This window comes from Rhinopithecus bieti, unplaced genomic scaffold, assembly GCF_001698545.2.
Source record: "Rhinopithecus bieti isolate Rb0 unplaced genomic scaffold, ASM169854v2 scaffold_20153, whole genome shotgun sequence".
Taxonomy (NCBI): Eukaryota; Metazoa; Chordata; class Mammalia; order Primates; family Cercopithecidae; genus Rhinopithecus; species Rhinopithecus bieti.
Genome location: NW_016809845.1, coordinates 479,165 through 488,290, shown reverse-complemented (window position 1 = coordinate 488,290; position 9,126 = coordinate 479,165).

Genomic DNA, 9,126 nt, shown 5'->3' with positions numbered 1-9,126 from the left:
TTTTTTTTTTTTTTTTTTTTTTTTTTTTTTTTTTTTTTTTGCTTTTTAATTTGTCTTTTTGTTTTATAGGTCCTGTGTGGTTTATACTTTAAGGAGGTTCTGTTTTGATGTGTTTCCAGGATTTGTTTCAAGATTTAGGGCTCCTTTTAGCAGTTCTTGTAGTGGTGGTTTGGTAATGGCGGATTCTCTCAGCATTTGTTTGTCTGAAAATGACTGTATCTTTCCTTCATATAGGATGCTTAGCTTCACTAGATACAAAATTCTTGGCTGATAATTGTTTTGTTTGAGGAGGCTGAAGATAGTTCCCAAATCCCTTCCAGTTTCTAGGGTTTCTGCTGAGAAGTCTGCTGTTAATCTAATAGATTTTCCTCTGTAAGTTACCTGGTGCTTCTACCTCACATCTCTTAAGATTCTTTCCTTCGTCTTAATTTTGTATAACCTGATAACAATGTGCCTAGGAAATATCTTTTTGCAATGACTTTCCCAGGTGTTCTTTGTGCTTCTTGTATTTGGCTGTCTAGGTCTCTCACAAGGCCGGGAAGTTTTCCTCAATCATTCCCCTAAATATGTTTTCCAGGCTTTTAGAACTCTCTTCTTCCTCAGGTTTGTGGTTTAACATAATCCCACACTTCTTGGAGGCTTTGTTCATATTTTCTTTTTCTTTTTTCTTTGTTTTTGTTGGGTCGGGTTAATTTGAAGACCTTGTCTTTGAACTCTGAATTCTTTCTTCTATTTGTTCAATTCTATTGCTGAGAATTTCCAGAGCATTTCACATTTCTAAAAGTGTGTCAAAAGTTTCCTGAATTTTAATTGTTTTCTCTTTAAGCTATCTATTTGCATGAATTTCTTCCTTCACTTCTTGCATAATTCTTTTGGATTTCCTTGCATTGGGCTTTGCCTTTCTCTGGTCCCTCCCTGATTAGCTTAATAACTAGCTTCCTGATTTCTTTTTCAGGTACATCAGGATTTCTTCTTGGTTTGAATCCATTGCTGGTGAACTAGTGAGATTTTTTGCAGGGTGTTGAAGAGCCTTGTTTTGTCATATTACCAGGGTTGTTTTTCTGGTTCCTTCTCATTTGTGTAGGCTCTGTCAGAGGGAAGGTCCAAGACTGAAGGCTGTTGTTCAGATTCTTTTGTCCAACAGAGTGTTTCCTTGATGTAGTACTCTCTCTGTTTTCCTGTGGATGTGGCCTTCTGTGAGCCAAGCTGCAGTGATTGTTGTAGACTAGCTACCTAGCTAGTCTGCTCAGCTCTGGGCTGGTACTGGGGGTTGCCTGAACAGAGTCCTGTGATGTGAATCATCTATGGGTCTCTCAGCCATAGATAACAGCACCTTTTCTGGTGGAGGTGACAGAGGATGCAATGGCCTCTGCAATGGCCTCTGTGAGGGTCCTTAGCTTTGGTGGTTTAATCTCTGTTCTGTATTTGATTACTTTCCCAGCCAGGCTCCATCTGAAGAAACAGGCATAGACTCGCTTGGAATTTTCTTTTTTATCCTATCAGGAGTCTCGCTCTGTCGCCCAGGCTGGAGTGCTGGAGTGCAGTGGCCGGATCTCAGCTCACTGCAAGCTCCGTCTCCTGGGTTTACGCCATTCTCCTGCCTCAGCCTCCCGAGTAGCTGGGACTACAGGCGCCCGCCACCTCACCCGGCTAGTTTTTTGTATTTTTTTAGTAGAGACGGGGTTTCACCGTGTTAGCCAGGATGGTCTCGATCTCCTGACCTCGTGATCCACCCGTCTCGGCCTCCCACAGTGCTGGGATTACAGGCTTGAGCCACCGCGCCCGGCGAGTGGATTCCCTTTCTTACTGCATCTTTGAAATTATTGTTTCCAAAGCCATTCCAAGGACTCTTAGAATCTGAACCTTCTTTGTATTAGAACTTTGCAAATTCACATGTGAAATCAAGAATTAAGGGATATAATGTGTGTGTCTGTGTGTGTGCATGTGCACACATGCATGTTTTATAATTTACAAATTGAAATTCATTTTCCCTACCTTAGCCAATCTTTTTATTTTATCAACTGAGATGATTACATAATTTCTCTCTTTTATTCTATTAATGTGTTAAATTGCATGATTGATTTTCAAATGTCAATTTGTGAATAAAAAAGACAGCTTAGTTGGAAAAGTACATTTGGTTTTTATGTAACTGGATTTGGTTTAGCAGTAGAGTTTAGGAATTTTTGCATGTATGTTCCTCAAAGAGATTGTCTTTCTTTGCACACTCTTTGTCAGATCTTGATATTTAAAGTTATGTTGATCTGATAAAATGAATTGGGAAGTATTCCTTCTTATTCCATTAACTGGCAAGTTTGTTTAAGATTTGTGTCTTTTCTTTCATAAGAATTTGGTTGGTTTCACTGGTGAAAGCATATCAGCTTAAAGTTGTGTTCTGTGGAAATTTTTAATTTCTTTAATAGGTATAGGGTTATTCAGATTAATTGTGCCTCTTTGTGTCAGGTTAGGTTAAATTGTATTTTCTAGGAATTTATTTCACTAAAACTTTCAAAATCATGGACAGAAAATTGTTCATAGTGCCCCTTTATAATCTTTAAATCTTTTTAAAGTGTCTATTGATTCTGCAATCGTATTTTTCATCTCATTTCATTTTGAAGTTTATGTCATTCATTTATTTTTCTTGCTATTTCCTTTAGGAGTTTATCAATTATTTTAGTCATTTCAATTAACCTTTGCCTTTGTTTATTATCTGTGTAATGGGTTTATTTTAGACTCTAGTGTGTTTAGTCCTTATTGTTCTCTTCTTTCTACCTTCTTTGGCTTTAATTTGATGCTTTCTTTTGAACTTCCTGAAATACAGACTGTACCTATATTCTACATGTTGAAGGTTACACATTTCCCTTTAAACACATGTTTAAGTTTATAAATTTCCCTTTAATCATAGCTCTACTCTAATACCAAATTTAAATACATAAAATTTATACTATGGTTCAATTCATTATTTTTTGTTTTCCAATTTTCATCTTCATGTCTTCCTCTACCATGGATTAGTTAGAAATGCACTATTTAATTTTCAAATGCATAGGATATTACAGCTATTTTTTGCTATTGACTGCTACCATAATTCTTATCCAGTTAATAAAATATTTTATAATGCCTCCTCTTTTTTGTATTTGTATTCTCTTTTCTACTGCATATTTGAAATTATTCATTTCAATGAATTATAGAATCTAAACCATTTTTCTAATAAGAGCTTTAAAATTTTCAATCATTTAGAATCTGATGAGAATTGCATTTATCCAATAATTGGTCAATTACGGTAAATGTTCTATGTACTTTTAAAAAGAAGTATATATTTTATAATTGTGAGATGCATTATTTTAATCATTTTAATCAGATTCTTGATTTTTTGTCTTTATATTATTATCAGTACTATAGTGGTATCTTATCTTTCACATTGATTATGCTTTCATTTAAATTTTTTCTTGATTTAGTTTTGTCAGTATTTGCTTTATATGCTTTGAGGCTATTGTGGGTTGAATTGTGTTTTCTAAAAGAATATGTTTAAGTTCTAACTTGTGAATGTCCTGGCCTTATTTGGATAGGGTCTTTGTGAATGTCATCAAGTTAAGATAAGATCATACCAGATTAGGGTGGTCCCAAATCCAATATGACTGTCCTTATAAGAAGAGAAAACAGAGGTTCAGGGAGGAAAATGCTATGTAACAACAGAGGTAGAGATCAGAGTGATGTGGTTGAAAATCAGCCACAGCCAGCAGCTAAGAAGAAGCAAAGTATAATTCTACCCAGAGTCCCAGAGGGGAAATGGCCCTGCTGACCCCTTAATTTTAGACTTACAGCTTCCAAAACTGTCAGAGAATGCATTTCTGTTGTCTTAAACCACTCACTTTACTTGATTGATAAAGTATATTATTAGGTGCATAAAAGTTCAAAGTTTGTGTAATTTTCTGGAGCATTGAAACTTTTATAGTTATTACATGTGCTTATTTATCTATGATTTTCAGCTTACAGTCTACTTTGATATTAATATTACTACCCTGCCTCTATTTTGAGTGTTTGCATGCTATATCTTTTACATCTTTTGATTTGCAAGCTTTTGCATCCATCTGTCACTTATATTTAATGTTTGCATTTTTTTTTCAAGTAAGTCCAAGAATGCATGCCATTTAATTGGATTTAGTTTTCCTACACTAAATGTCAATTTTTATATTTTAATCTACCCTGTTCTTAATTGCTCTCTATTTGTCCCATGCTCCTATCTTTTTTTCCCTCTGCCTTCTTCCTTTTCTGAGGAATTATTGTTATTACTTATCATTCCCCTCATTAAGTTGTTCTTAGCTTGTTATCCTAGAAAAGCCTTCATGAATCTTTGACTAATTAAAGTCCAATGTAAATCAGAACTTTTATCATTTATTAGACAAGGCAAGGACGCTAGAATACCATACCTATATTTAATTACCCTCTAACACATTTTTAATTATTTGACCTTTTATATTTTAACCACCATGATGCATTATTGTTTTTATATACTTAGAATTCATTTAAATGTGTCTACATTTTTACGCTTTCCATTGCTTTTTACTTCTTTATGCTCTCTTGAGCTTCTACCTGGGGTTACTTTTTTGTTCCACCTGAAACATACACTTTAACATTTGATTTAGTGTGGACCTGCTGGTGATGGTCTCTCAAGTGTGTGTGTGTGTGTGTGTGTGTGTGTGTGCGCGTGTGTGTGTGTGTTTGAAATATCTATATTTTTGCTTCATTTCTGTTTTAGTACATGTGTTCTGCTGTAACAAAATAACAAAATACCCGAGACTAGGTTCAGCGTCTGGTGAAGTCTCACTCTTTGCTTTCAGGATGGTGCCTTGTTGCTGTGTCCTCATACAACAGAAGAGGTGTACACGGTGTTCTCACATGGTGGATGGAAAAAGGGCAAAAAATAAAAAGAAAAAAAGTGGGTCTAGCTATTTCTCCAAAGCTGTTTTATAAGGGCACCACAAATCCCAAGTATAAATGTGGGTCCTTCATGATTCAATCACCCCTTAAAGGCTCTACCTTTTAATACTATCACATTGGGTCTTAAGTTCCAACATACGAATTTTGAGGGGTCACATATATTCAAATCATAGCATTAAAACCCATGATTCAATCACCCCTTAAAGGCTCTACCTTTTAATACTATCACATTGGGTCTTAAGTTCCAACATACAAATTTTGAGGGGTCACATATATTCAAATCATAGCATTAAAACCCCGGCCCCCCAAAAATCATGCCCTTCTCACATACAAAATACATCACTCCATTCTAATAGCCCCCAAACTCTTAACTTGTTTCAGCAACGACTTAACAGTCGAAGTCCAAAGTCTAATCCAAATATCATCTAAATCTGATATGGATGAGACTCAAGGTACAATTCATTCTGAGGTAAATCCTTTGCAGCTGTGAGCCTGTGAAATCAAACAACTTATGTGATTCCAAAATGCAATGGTGAGGACAGGCATAGGATAGACATTTCTATTCCAAAAGGGAGAAATAGGAAAGAAGGAAAGGGTAATAGGTTCCAACCCAATCCAAAAGTTAACAGAGCAAATATTGAATCTTAAGACTCCAGAATAATTTTCTTTGACTCTAGATCTCACCTTCTAGACACACTGAGTGGGAACTGGCCTTAAGGCCCTAGATCACCTACACGCTAGCTCTCAGAGATGGAGTTGGTGGCTGCGATTCTCCCAGGCTGTGCAGCTGGTGGTTCTAAAGGTCTGAGATCTTGGAGGCAGCCATACCTGCGTAGTTCCACTAAGCCTTGCCCTAATGAGGGCTCATCACAGTGGTCCTGGTGCATGACTCAGCTTGGCATTGCCCTAGTGGGGACTCTCTGGCTCCACTAAGTATTGCCCTACTGGGGATGGTCTGTGGCAACTCTGTCTCTGTGGCAGTTCTCTGCCTGGGCCTTGAGGCTCTCTGAGGCATTCTTTGGAACCTAAGTGGAAGTAGCCATGCCTTCATAGCTTATGCACTCTGCACACTAGCAGACTTGGCACCACACACATGCTGCCAAGATTTGCTGCTTGTGTTTCCAGAGCACTGGCCCAAGATATACTTGGATCCTTTTCAGAAACATCTGGGGCAGCCAAAATGCAGGGAGCAGAGACTTGAAATGGTGCTAAGCAACAAGCCCCAAGATCCCACAGGTGCCCTGGGCCCCTCCATTGTAACTGTTCTGTCCTCAAGGCCCTGGTACTCTGGGCCTGTGATATGTGTGACAATCTCAAAGATCTCTGGAATGCTTTCTAGGTCATGTTCCCATTGTCTAAAGAACAGCATCTGGCTTCCTTATGTGCATATTAATCTCATCATCATTCACTTGGCCATACTCTTTGATATTGTCTATTGAACATACCTTTTTAGCCTTAATGTTCTGACCAGGCTGAGAATTTTTCAAATCTTTAGGTTCTATTTAAAATTAAGTTTGTAATTATAAACTCCATATTTAATTCATGTCTCTCTTCTTACATTTCACTATAAGCAATCAAGAAAAGCCATGGAGCACCCTCAACACATTGCTTAGATATTTTTTGGCCACATATTCTAGCCCATCACTCTTAAGTTCTGCCTTCCACTGAGTACTAGAGCATGGACACAATTCAGCCACTTTCTTTGCCACTTTTTAGCAGGGGTGACATTTCCTTCATTTATAAGATATTCCTCATTTTTATCCAATACCTCATCTGAATGGTCTTTACCCAAAGCACCTTTCAGATTAAATGAAATCCCTTTAAAAATATCAATGCATTCTTCACAGAAATTAAGAAAAAAATCCTAAAATTTATGTGGAACCACAAAAGACCCAGAATAGCCAAAGCTATCCTAAGCAAAAAGAACAAAACTGGAGGAATTACATTATCAGACTTCAAGTTATACTACAGAGCTATAATAACAAAAACAGCATGGTACTGGCATAAAACAAACACATAGACCAATGGAACAGAATAGAGAACCCAGAAACAAATCCATACACCTGCATTATTAACAAAGCTGTCAAAAACATACACTAGAGAAAAGACACTCTTTTCAATAAAAGGTTCTGGGAAAATTGGATATCCACATGCAGAAGAATAAAATTATACCGTTATCTCTTGCCATATACAAAATTCAAATCTAAATGGATTAAAGACTTAAATCTAAGACCTAAACTATGAAACTATTACAAGAAAATATCGGGGAAACTCTCCAGAATGTTGACCTGGGCAAAATTTCTTTGAACAATACACCACAAACATAGGCAACCAAACCAAAATGAACAACTGGGATTACATCAAGTTAAAAGTCTTCTGCACAGCAAACAAAGGAAAGAATTAACAAAATAAACAACAACCCACAGAACAGAAGAAAATATTTGCATATCTGACAAATATCTGACAAAGGATTAAGAACCAGGATATAGAAGGGAATTCAGATAACTCTACAGAAAAAAATCTAGTAACCTGATCCAAAAAAGTGGTGAAATATTTGAGTAGACATTTCACAAAAGAAGACATAACAATAGCAAACAGGCATATGTAAAGGTGCTTAACATCATTGATTATCAGAGAAATGCAAATCAAAACTACAATGAGATATCATCTCAACTCAGTTAAAATGGCTTATATTCAAAAGACAGGAAATAACAAATTCTGGTGAGGATGTGGAGAAAAGGAAACCTTTGTACACAGTTGGTGGGAATGTAAATTAGTAAAACCACTACGGAGAATAATTTGGAGGTTCCTTAAAAAACTAAAAATTGAGCTACCATGTAATCCAGCAATTCCAGGGCTGGGTATATACTCAAAGAAGGGAAATTATATCGAACAGATATCTGCATTCCCATGTTTGTTATAGCACTGTTCATAATAGCTAAGATTTGGAAGCAACCTAAGTGTCTACCAACATATGAATGGATAAAGAAAATGTGGTACATATACATACTGGAGGACAATTCAGCCATAAAAATGAATGAGATCCTGTCATTTGCAACAATGTGGATGAACTGGAGATCATTATGTTAAGTGAAATAAACCAGGCACAGAAACACAAACATCACATATTCTCACTTATTTGTGGGACCTAAAAATCAAAACAATGGAACTCATGAATGTAAAGAGTAGAAGAATGGTTACCAGAGACTGGGAAGGACACTGGGAGGCTGTGGGGGAGGTGAGGACGGCTAATGGGTACAAAAAACAACAGAAAGAATGAATAAGACCTACTATTTGATAGCAAAATAGGGTGATTATAGTCAATAATAATTGTACATTTCAAAATCACTAAAAGAGTGTGGACTGTTGGCGATACAAAGGATAAATGCTTGAGTGGGTGGATACCCCATTCTCCATGATATGATTATTTCATATTGCATGCTTGTATCAAAACATCTCATGTACCCCATAAATATACACACCTACAATGAAGGCACACGAATTAAAATAAAATAAAATAAATAGATAAATTGAAAAACAATGATCTTTACTGTAGATATTCCTACCAGTATTCTGATCACAACCACTTAGATAATCTCTGAGATGATTTAGGCTCTTTCTACTGTCTTCTTCCAAGCTTTCACCAGAATCACCCTACACACTCCATTCACAGCAATTTGGGCTTTTTCTAGTATATACTTCCAAACTCTTCCAGCCTCTGTTCATTACCCAGTTCCAAGGTGTTTATAGTTTCTTGTATTTGTTATAGCAACACACACTTTTCAGTTCCGATTTCTGTCTTTGCTCAGTTGTGTTGCTATAACAAATTACCTGAGACTAGGCAATTTATAAAGAATAGATATTTTCGTATAAGGAGAAAGGAAAGGACCCAGTTTCAGCTTTCTACTTATGGCTAGCCAATTTTCCCAGCACCATTTATTAAATAGGGAATCCTTTCCCCATTTCTTGTTTCTCTCAGGTTTCTCAAAGATCAGATGGCTGTAGATGTGTGGTATTATTTCCGAGGACTCTGTTCTGTTCCATTGGTCTATATCTCTGTTTTGGTACCAGTACCATGCTGTTTTGGTTACTGTAGCCTTGTAGTATAGTTTGAAGTCAGGTAGCGTGATGCCTCCAGCTTTGTCCTTTTGACTTAGGATTGTCTTGGCAATGCGGGCTCTTTTTTGGTTC